The following is a 12519-nucleotide window of genomic DNA, read 5'->3' on the forward strand; positions in this document are numbered from 1 at the left end:
CAGGTTCCTCTGCAGCGGCAGACTCCTGCTTTTGCTCCAGGCGACGTTGTATTTTATCGCAACTATCGAGGTTCACGGCGTTGGCTCGCAGGGCGCATTCTTCGCTGCCTCGGCCGCGCGATGTATTTGGTTTTGGGGGCCTCTGGTGAGGTGCGTCGGCATCTCAATCAGCTGCGCCACTGTCGTCGCACGGGTTCTGCCGCTCCCCGTCTGCTTTCAGCGACGGTGCCGTCCGGTCAGCGCCCTGGGGACCCATCTACTGGCTCGCCTCATCCCCAGGTGTTACCGACGATGCCTTCCATTTTGCCCCATGGCGACGCGCCGCCGCAGCAGCCGCCGCCGCCGCCGCCGCCGCCGCCGCCGCCTGTTCTCCCGCCGGCGCCGCCCGCATTCGACGCTTCGCTGCAGCCGCCAATCGCCTCCCTGGGTCACGCGCCGCCGATCGCTTCCCGTGACCAGCCGTCCTCCGCCATGGATCTCTTGCCCGCTCCGGACCACATGACGTCATCGCGCGTCAGGTACCCCGACGCAATGGAGGTCGACCCTTCGGCCCCTCCCGTCTCATTACGGGCGCATACACCGCATGTTGACGTGCACCCTGGACTAGGTTTTCAGGCGTTTCCTAGATCCCCTCGGACCGAATGGCCGGGTGCGGGTGGCACAGCCTCGCCTGTTGTTAGGCTCCCCACCTCATCGCATACGTCAACATGGGGTCCTCCCCACGGCGGGCGGAAGCCTTATCACACGACCGTTCGCCGATTTGCGGGGGAGGAATGTGGTGTCACCGCCAGACACCACACTTGCTAGGTGGTAGCTTAAATCGGCCGCGGTCCATTAGTACATGTAGGACCCGCGTGTCGCCACTGTGTGATCGCAGACCTAGCGCCACCACAAGGCAGGTCTCGAGATACGGACGAGCACTCGCCCTAGTTGTACGACGACATTGCTAGCGACAATAAGGACACAGCCTTCCTCTCATTTGCCGAGAGTCAGTTAGAATAGCCTTCTGCTAAGTCCATGGCTACGACCTAGCAAGGCGCCATTAGCCTTACCTAGTTTGAAAGTTATCATATGAAATGTCTCATCGAGAATGCTGTATTCATCAAAGAATAAAAGATAAGTATTTGAGGAGCTGCATACTTTACTTATGAGAATTCACTACTTATCCTGTTCCAGAATTCACGCCCGTCTGCGTTAGATAGCGTGCCTATCGGCCCCCTCAAAATAACACTGTGTCGGCACTTCTGTCGACACATCACGTGTCATGAGCTTTCAACAGAACACAGTACAATTGATTGCACTTCTATTGAAAAAACACCTCTAGTTGCATTGGCTGCTAAGAAACTGTATAATCTACAATTGTAAAACTGTACCAAATTGATTAATAGCAAACCTAAAATAGAACAATAAAAACTGTGCAAACAATGCAATGAAAGAGTTAAAATTTCTTACTCGAAAGAAATTTTGAGATCAACAATTCAAAACAGAAGTATACTCTGCAAATAAACACCATATAGAAAAATTACTATACCGCCGGATAGCGGTGGTGCGCAAGATGCACAACGGAATTAACCATATAAACCGGTGTTAAATATTGCGTGCTGAATGGTACAAATAGTGAGAAACTTCATAAAGTTAACAGATCTTCAATCTCATAGTGTTGGCCAGTGCAAAGAGCCGACAGTGCGTAGAAACAGTAAATTAATAATCAATCAGCCACACTTGCACAAACACGTTAAGAAAATCAGTGAAGTAATTGCTCAAGTTGTAAATTGCCCGGTTAACACTTTAACAGTTTACATGAGCTAGAAATAAAAAAAAGTAGGCGGGTTGCCGTAGGCACACTATGATTACGACAGAAATAAATACGTCGACGATCTGTACAACCCCTTCTTGGCGTCCTGGGCTACAAAGATGAAGTGGTGCATGACCACCAGCAGCTGGCTCGCCGTTGGGTTGGCCGCGGACTTGGCACTGCTTTGGGATGCTGCTCTTGCTCTGTCAACCAGGCAGATTTCACTCAAGTTCCAGCAAAAGAAACACAAATGATAACGTAATTAGCAGAGAAATACAGGCCCTTTGCTGTAGACCGAACGCAGGCGCACGGTATTCAAAATAACAGCAACAAGAAAAAAAAGTAAATAACTTTTCAGTTAGTTAATGGAGTCAAATCAACGAAATTTGTAAGGCCAGCAAAATACAGTTACCGAAAAGAAAGTTAGACTGCCTACCACAAATTACACCAAGCTCGCGTCACTTTGGCGAGGGATAAACAAATAGTCGCCGTAAGGAGTGGAGCACTGACCCCGAGCTAACGCATTCGACTAACAGCAGACAGTGCATGAGCGTTTGAATAAGTTACATCCACTTATAAGGTAGTAGCAACAACCGCGAAACAAAGTCTTCTCTGAGAACGGATTAATAATTAAGATTAAGAGGCCCCACTTTTACAAACAATAGAAAAAATCAGTCAGACTCGATAGTATAAGCACCCAATAAGACAACAGATCAAACTGTGCGCTCCATAATAGTACATCAGGACGGGCACATAAAATGGATCTGCTTAATGTACAAATGCACGCTGCCACAAATCCGGCGCCTTACAGCAAATAACACTCAGATTGGAGCGTTAAATAAAGAAAGAAATTCAGTTATTTTACAGGAGTGCACACACAACTTTCGTACCGGTCGGGGTGGCCGAGCGGTTCTAGGTCCTTTAGTCTGGAGCCGCGTGACAGCTACGGTCGGAGGTTCGAACCCTGCCTCAGGCATGGATGTGTGTAATGTCCTTAGGTTAGTTAGATTTAACTAGTTCTAAGTTATAAGGACTGATGACCTCAGAAATTAAGTCCCATAGTGCTCAGATCCATTTGAACCATTTTTGAACCACTTTAGTGCCTAGAGACAGAAGCAGGATCAATAACTAGAAATTTAATATGGAGCCACACGTGAATCTCGAACAAACAACCAGGAAACTTCCGAAGTAAACACTCGAGTCACTGTTACAGGAAATAGCATTTATAGCTATGGTTACTACCAGTGCTCGGCTCACTCGCATCCAATAAACCAGATCGGGAGCTCACCAGAGATATCCATAGAACGATACACTAATAATAGCGTGGAGCCGACAAATAAATTTACCACAGCTGCGGTGCGCCGTCCGGCCGGTCAGTGAAGGACACAACACAACACGGACCCCACCCGTCTACAGGTTACCAGCTGGCAGTAACCGAGGTAACAATGGTTCACAGCCCAGAATCCTGCCTGAGTGTCTCTTCCTGGTATCGTTGCTACTACCAGGGCCTAGGCCTGTTAACTGCCGAACTTGTACCAGCCATCAAGTTCCGGCACAGTACTCGACTCGCCGCCAGGTTCCAACTCGAGGGCCTCTTCCCGAGAGAACTATTTTCGCCTTCCCGGTCTCTCTGCCACTGCCGTCGCACATCTAGTCTATGTATGTTTGCAGGTGGGGATAACCAGCCGCCAGATAACTGCGTGTGTTACTAGCTGTCAATGTGGACTTGCTTCTAAACGAAAACTATTGCACACAGTTATAATCATGAAAAATGTTTACGTACTGTGTTCGACTTAAAAGAGCAAATTACTTTTATTCAAATTATGATATAACTTTCCTGCCGTTTATGCCAGCTAATCTTGATAATTGTTCAAATGGCTCTGAGCACTATGGGACTCAAATGCTGTGGTCATCAGTCCCCTAGAACTTAGAACTACTTAAACCTAACTAACCTAAGGACATCACACACATCCATGCCCGAGGCAGGACTCGAACCTGCGACCGTAGCAGTCGCACGGTTCCTGACTGCGCACCTAGAACCGCGAGACCACCGCGGCCGGCAATCTTGATAATAGTGACTGATTGAAACTAGTATCAAATTGTGCAAAATAAAAGACAGCTGAAGGTCTAAACATGAATCTTGACACCTATATCTTATCTCCACACCAACCACGCCGTCCTGAGGCAAGAATGTTCTAATAGAAACCGTGGCGCGAGATATTGTTTGTACATCGTATCGATCTGGCTTCAACTTCGCTTTACCCACATAGGTGAGTCCTCTGTCGAGAACGTCATTATGTACACTAAGAAACGCAAAGTCCCTGATAGAATGTATATTGGCCTGAAAAATCTCTGCCGCGCTCGCAGCGGTCCACCCGAATCCCCTATTTCTCCCACACGCTTCTCATTTCCCCCCAGCTCAGCATCGTGCTGTCACATGGTTCGGAAGTCACATGATTGCATACCTCTTCCGTGATCATTCACACTCCGCACTTGATTTTTGGTGTAATGTACTGGAAGCTCACAGTACTCTCGAACATTCCCCCACGCATCATCGTATCTTTGCCAGCTATTAGCACGGTGTGGTAAACAATGCCCTCCCTCCCCTGTTCCCCTCCAATCCTGCCCCTTAGTTAAGGACTACTCTACCTCTTCCGATCTTGGCATGTGTACAATTATTCTCAAATGATGACGCCGGCGACCCGTTTGTGTGCAAGACGAATGCATATTATTTTTTATTATTTTCTTTACTTTTTAAATTTTTTTCCTGAACTTAAATTTTAATTCTTGTGTTTGTCCGCCCTTGACATCACGGATCAGGGGCCAGCTTATGCCTGACCCTCCCCCCCTCCCCCACCCATAGGAATGCACTGATATGCCGACCCACACTTGTCAGTATATAATACAAAAATACGAAAAATAATAAAAATGAAAGAAATTGAGCATAAAAACTAATAAAATAAAAATATAACAATGAAAAATGTATTGCTGTCGTTACCTTGACTTAATTCGTTTCCCGACGAGTTCATCGTAGTGAGCGAGGGGTGGGGACAGCGCGGCCAGGCTTCGGGTTGCGACCCGTGCACACTTCGTCCTCCTGCCCTCCCCGTGACGACTTATTTTTAGTGGTCAGCTAAAAAAGAAGATAGATAAAAAAGATCGGTAGAGCACTAGCCCTCGAAAGGCAAGGTAACGGGTTCGAGTCTCGGTCCAGCACACAGATTTGATCTGTCAGCAGATTCATATCCGCGCATATTCCACTGCAGAGTGAAATTTCATTCTGCAGTGACCACTTGTTTATCTATAGCGGCATTGCTCAAGACGATTATACCAGAGACCAGTACTTAGTGAATTTATACTCGTAATTCGACCCTGCGTCAACACTGTGGTGGAAATAGTCAGGTGTAGAGAAGCGAGAACTGGGATTAATGGTTGACTTATCTACGTTTGCTATCCATGTAACATCATCTGTTGGTGTGGCTTCGAGAAGAGTGTTTGTTGGCTGGGGATTATGATTACTGGGGAAACGTTCAGAAACTCCGCAATGAAACCATAGGTAACCCGAGGGTAACCTGCTGGACGGTCGTATGAAAATAAATACTATCGTTAGCAGTGAGAGCGAGAGTTGTAAGATTGTAATACTGTGTCGATGGTTTTTCTGGGAACAGTTAATTTAGGTTTGGTAGTTGGTGGCCGCATTGAATGACTGATGTGCAGTTTCGGTGGTTTACTTAAAGCTTCCAGGGCAATGGATCTTGTAAGTTTGGTGGGGCATCGGCATCTGCAAAATATTAAATAAATAAATATTGAAATATGCCGTACTCTTCGGCGGTATATCAAGTGTTCACCGGAAAGAGATAGAGAGAGGGAGGAGAGAGAGAGAGAGAGAGAGAGAGAGAGAGAGAGAGAGAGAGAGAGAGAGTGCCCCGTATAAGGTAAAGCCTCCCCTTCCTTGCTAAAATAAGCAAATAAAGAATGAAAGGTGTTTTAAGTTAAAGCATTACTGCTAGAAATATTGAACCGATGAACACAGTCACCTTACAAGTGCTGAATTACTGTAAATAATATGCAAAGACTGGTCATAAGGTTGAAGTTACCTTAGGTTATGTACACTGAAGTAATGCAAACTGCGATAATTCTCGCAGTCATATTTGTGACAGATACTTATATAAAATCAGTGATGCAAAGTAATTTTGCCGACACGACCACGATTTGACAACATTAGCCAATATAGTCCGTGCTGTGGATTATCTTACCACCAAAATACAGAAAGCAGTGAAACTCTCCACCTCCACTCCACCCCGAAATTCAACATCCCTGGACGACCCGCCCCCCCGCCCCCGCCACGAGAGCTGAAGTTGCAAAAGAATCCCTACCGCCGGAGGTGGAAGCAGCCTCGCGACCCCCAGGACAAACGCCAAATGAGACGCCTCCAACGTGAATTCAGCCACCGGATCGCCGAATGGAGGTCCGAACAGTGGAAGGACAGGATGTCCACTTTCCCACCCCACCAAAAATCCGACTGGGCTGTAATTCGCACCCTGCGGCGCCCTAAGCCAGCGACTGCCCATCCTATTCGCACAGCAGCGGGCTTGTCATATGATACCCTGCAAATTGTGGAAACGCTGGCAGATGCGTTCGAGGCCCAAAACCGCCCTCTGGTCCAGGACCCTTCTCCGAACGAACTACGGGAAGAACATGAAGTCCTGACAGCTGTTGCTGCTTTCCGCAACCGCCCACCCCAGTCTGCTCCCCCTCTTACGTCCATGGCAGAAATTCAGCACATCCTTCGACGGAAACGTGGCCGGTCGGCCCCTGGATTGGACGGAATTTTAAATGAACATCTTTGCCACCTTCCCCGCACACCACTCATCTTGTTCACCAAGATTTTAAACTGTTGTCTCACATCTGGCCTTTTCCCCCCTCAGTGGAAACAAGCCAAGCTGATTGCGATCCCCAAGAGGTTCAAAGACCCTACAGTCCCCACCAACAACAGGCCCATCAGCCTCCTAAACACTATGGCGAAGGTCTTTGAATCTGTGATCCTTCACCGACTTTCCCAACCTCTTGCAGCAGCTGGGACGATCCGTCCTGAACAGTTTGGATTCACTTCGCACCTCTCGGCTGAACTTCAGGTCTTACGGATCACTGAACACATCAGCAAAGGCTTCAACACTGCCAAGTCGACAGCTGCCGTTTTTTTGGATTTGCAAAACGCCTACGATAAAATCTGGCAAGACAACCTCGTACACAAGATGCTGACACAGACCCCTTTACCGGATATTTATGTCAAGATCGTGGATGACTTCCTCCGTGGTAGGACTTTCCTAGTGGCTCAACGGGGAATGCGTTCTGGCATTCGCCAGTTGTCGGCAGGCACTCCGCAAGGATCGGTGCTATCTCCCATCCTATTTAATATCTATGTCAATGATATGCCGGTCATCCCCGAGTGCCACCTTGCACAATACGCTGACGACACAGCGCTATACACCACTGGCCGCATTACTGACGCCGTCGTCGCCCGCCTCCAGCGACAGGTGGACGCCACTATCACCTGGTGCCGGACAAACAAAATAGCTCTCAATGCCGCCAAAACTACGGCAATTTACTTCACGAAACGGCGCCCAGTCCTCCGCCGCAATATCTCGATTGCAGGTGTGCAGGTGCCCTGGTCCCCGACAACCACCTATCTCGGGGTCCAGATGGACCACAAGTTGCTCCTCCACTGTCATGCGGAGTATGTCACCAACAAGGGGCAAAAGCTAACCAGGGCTTTGTACCCGCTCTTTCGCAGTAGGGAACTTAACCTGCATACCAAGATCCGCATTTACCGAACAGTTATCCTGCCTGCCCTCACGTATGGATCTGCTGCATGGGCCACGATTAGTGTCACCAGGATGTGGACGTTGCAGCGCCTGCAGAACAAGGTGCTCAGGTGGAGCCTGCACGCCCCGCCACTCACGAGAATTGTCACTCTCCACGAGGAAGCGGATATCGTCCCCCTAAAGACGACCATACGCAACAATGCGCGGCGGCTCTATGAGAAAGTGGATGCCTTGCGGGACACTGTCCATGGGTTACGCCACATTGGGACCACACTTCCACGCCGCTGGCATCGACATCCGGTTCCCCTAACCATCCTAGAGGAAACGGATTCCGACCATGGCTAACGATAGGTCTGGCACGCCCACCACGGACGCATCCTTTGGCGGGACTAGCCCCCATTCTACGTCCAATACATTCCAATCATACCCGCCCATGTTAGGCTAAATTTTTCTGCCTGACTCATGTAGCACTGTCACCGTCAGAGGGTGGTACGGGACTACAAGTCCCACCGCCATACCTCCAAAGTGAATTGCAGTGACGCTAGTCACTGCCCTGTGGAAATTTACTGCCTTACCAACACAGTTAGACCGCAATAGACCGGTGATGCTGTATTGCAACATATCACAAAAAAAAAAAAAGTAATTTTGTGAGAGTTAATGCTCCAATGATTACAGCGCTGAACAGCGACTTCTCTTATTTCCTGAAAAACTTGTGACAAGACTCAAGTGTTCTAGAGGATTTCGTTGAGTTATGCGCCATATCACGTAAGAAACAGATTGACCGTCCTTACGGCGGTACAGGCAACCGTAAAAATAGTTATCCCGTCAGTCAACAGATGTCGCAGGCGACGCTACAATGCTAACCGATCTGTCCATGTCGCGGAATTGGCAACGCTGTATCTTCGGTGACGTGAATGACGCTGATTTGTGTTTGGCTAGAGCGTTGCGCGCGCAATGCTTTCGTCACATAGCTGACTGTAGACCACGATCGGCTTTGGTTTTTCCCGAGTCTTCAGTCGAAGTATGTAGATTAGCTCCTGTAATTCTACAAGCCAAGTTTATTTCTACTGTAGGGATACTTCTCACAATCATATGCGAAATGAAATAAATGAAAAGTAACACACAAATATTTCTCGTGAGTTACTGTTTAAATGCAGACTGTATTGCAGTCGCATAGGTTTTACACTCGCCTTCCATGCGGTCTGTTTCCTCTTTGTTATACACCTCTTCTGTTACGCTTTATGGTGGTAAAAAAATCTCCACGTGCAGGTTAACATTAGAAAGTTTTCAAAATCTTCTCAACGTCTTTGAAATATAATCCGTTAATTTACTGACAAATTTTGCACTGAGCAGTGGGTTTCGAGTCCTGACATTACCGACATAATTATTTATTTTGCGTAGAGTATGTATAGGGATTAGGTGAGTTATAACGACAATATATTTTTCACATTGAGACTGTAAACAAGTTGAAGAAACAGATTTTGCTTCCTTTCTAAGTATTTCTGTAAGCGTTCTTATGTATAACCACATTTTGCATTTGATTACTGTTAGTTGTAAACGAATGTAATTTCATGTACGCACTTAACAACGATATCTTCGAAAAAAAAAAAAAATGTGAAACTTTAAATATCGTGAGGAAAAAAAAAAATTCTGTGATGGTAAACATCTTAACTTTGTGGTCAGCACATCTACTATTGTACTGTTTTGCTCAGATTTAACAGATTACTTCTTTCTAGTTAAACGCGATAGAGTGATCAAGGAAAGGCAACAAAACTTATTTGTGCAGCCTAACGGAGACTCTTTATTTGGTACTTAAATACAATATGAATAAACTACATATTTCTTTATAATTTTCAGTTTTGAGACAGTTCTACTACACTTGTCCTTGAACATTGTTCTGCAACTGTAATAGAATTTGTATTTCACAAGATGATTCAAAATGAAAAGTCTGTGTTCTCCACATTCCTCATCGTCCAACCAGTGAAAGTTTTCAAGTTTTGATTTGATGTAATTAACAATCCTAAACTTTATATTTCTCTTATAAATACACTGTAAAAACAGGGCTCATATGCCTGTAAAGACATTTCAATAACGTTGCTAAACTCAACAGTTGGAGCGCTGAGTCCCACTGAAGAATGACACAAATTCCCAGTTTCGTATTTTTTATGGAGAATAAATAATTCCCTCTTCTCTTGAAGCTCACTGCTAAATGTGTCTCTTACATCTCAAACAACCATACCTTTCGATGCATATGTGTGCTAAGTAGCCAGCAAAATATGCCACTGAACACTGTTCAGAGGAAAGGTCTTGCTGTGAGGAAGACAAATACTCGTCGGCCTCGATGGTACTCCCTTCTTCATCCGTACAGGAATAAGGGGTGTTCGGAATTCCGACGTTTCCAGAGCTCTCCAACAGCTGAGATTCATCACCTTCTTTTTGCAACACACAGTTGTTCAGTAACAGCATCTTGTCAGTGTCATTCTCACAATTTGAAGCGTCAGAAGGCTTCATTAGTGAGTTAATAGTGCTTGTTCGGAACAAGCAGCTTAGTGTTCTAACTGTTGGATCACGGTTGTAGCCTCCTTTCTGACGGTACACAGAAAATAAACTCTGAAGAGCATCTTGATTCAATCTACTGGTCAGTAAAAATTTAATGCCGACAGTTTGTTCCTCAAGAAAAAACTGAGCAATAGCATTCACAGTCTGGATTAAACCCGTAATGCATGGTGGTGTCGTTATTTTACCTGTCTTTTTTTCAATTTTATTTATGGTACTTAAGACGTCCTTTGCATTCTGTAGCGTTTCCATTACTACTGGACATTGTTCTGATAATGCACACCTATATGGATTAGAGAAAAATGCTGTGCTGCTGTTCAAAACGTCAAATAAATTGTTCATAAATTCTATAAAAGTAGCTGTGCTCTCGGCTGTATCACTCTGCAATTCTTTAGTCGCTACACAAGTTCTGATAGCTGCAGCAACAGAGTTGCTGAGGACATGGACTGCCATTTTTACATTCATTTTCTGGAATGAATCAGGTTGCAAATGACTGTCAGTGAGTTTTACCAACATTCTGCTTTTTTTGTTCTCCTTATCAATGTCATATGTTTTCCTGACATCTTCGAATAAAACAACAGCATTGTTGAAAATGAAGTCGCCACTAAGCAGATTGTTTCGTATGCTTTTGAATAAATGTGGGACATCATAAATATAAAACAATTTCTGTCCATTTACAATAAATAAGATTTTCAGGAGTAACATGTAAATACTTCACAACACTTCGATTACTAGCTCCCTGATCACAAACGACTAATTTTGGCTCTAGGTTTGCATTTTGCAATAAAATAATTAGTTCCTGTAAGAGTCCCAATAAATCCACATGTTTTACTCCTGAATTAGACAAAAAATATGAAACAGGCAATTTCCAGTTTCTGTAGATGCCTCTAATCATAAAAACAAGTGCATAATTTTCAGGAAGTGGTTTCCTTCCCCTATCACCCAAATCTTCTAGACCTTCTACTAAATCGAGATCTTTTGCATATTCCAGATGACGCTTTATCGACATCTCATCAAAACATACTACACATGCCTTCTCTAAATAAGTTTGTGCCTCAAATTTCTTGCTAAGTTGACTAAAAACGTTTTTGTTAAACCCTGGTAGAAATTTTGTGACGCCAATCCATCGTCTAATTGTGGACAGTCCAAGTAATACGATACCCAATTTTCGCAAAAATTTATATGCTGCAGGAGATTTGTAAAACAACATCAGAGAGAGATTTTTCTCGATAGAAGACCACGGACGTTTTTTGCTCTTACACTGCATTGCAGTCAGTGCCCTGGAGTAATCAGATGGGAAGCAGAAACTGCTGAACGCATGGGCAATATTATTTGAGCTCCCACAATGCAATAATCTACTCTTAACTTTTGACAAGTAGGAAGTTTTGTTTTTCAGTGATCTGTTCATATTATATATTTTCTGTTTCAGTTTTTGCCTTCTATGAGTATCTTCATCATGACGTAGCATACAGAGTTTTCTTTTAACTTGTCTCGCAGGCATTTCTATGATTTCTTTCAGGTCTGGAAATGATTCACATTTTTGTGGTGTTGCATTTGTTTCTACCAGAAGGTGACTAGCTGCACTGTATGTTCTCCTTGGAATGTTCACTTTCAGTTCAGGTGATGGCAAACTATTCTTATCACTAGTTCCCTCACATACTGCCGAAGAACCAGTGCCAGATGTAAATTTTACAGGAACTGCTGTGTATATAAGCCGTTGTTTCGTAGTGTTGATGAATGACTTTTCATCAAAATGGACATCACACAGCAGTCTATTGTGCAGTTTTTCTGGGTCCATATACAGCAGTTTGACATTGCCTGTGACAATAACTATCTATCAGAAAAATACGATATATGTATATACCATTAACACATTTAGTAGCTCAGTCTACATTAGCATGATAGAAAGGAATCTTTCATTAAGTATTTGCTAAGAGAGATCTTTGTGTTGAAACACGTATGTAACATAGCAGCGATGGCGAGGCATTGTAGCATCTGTGACCAGAGAGTTTGCGCTTGACCGCGAGAGTGTTGCGAGCGGTTCTCAGTACTCTGTCGTCAGTCGTTGCGAGTCTGTAGCTCTGTGTAGTCGTGCAGAGCAGTACGCTAATAGTCGTCATGCAGAGCGGTCGGTCAATAGTAGCAGCCCAGGGCGGTTGTGTGATGTAGGCGGTCGGCAACACTGGTCAAGATGGTGAATGAGGTATGCTGTTAATTAACATTATCATTAGACAATGTAAAACTTATTTATTGTAATCAATCTCTAACAAGTCCCCCAATAATAATTTTGATTTCAAAAGCATTTTTCAAAAAATTTTATTTTTTATTGAACTAAAGATTTCG

The sequence above is a fragment of the Schistocerca serialis genome, chromosome 2, assembly GCF_023864345.2.
Source record: "Schistocerca serialis cubense isolate TAMUIC-IGC-003099 chromosome 2, iqSchSeri2.2, whole genome shotgun sequence".
NCBI lineage: Eukaryota > Metazoa > Arthropoda > Insecta > Orthoptera > Acrididae > Schistocerca > Schistocerca serialis.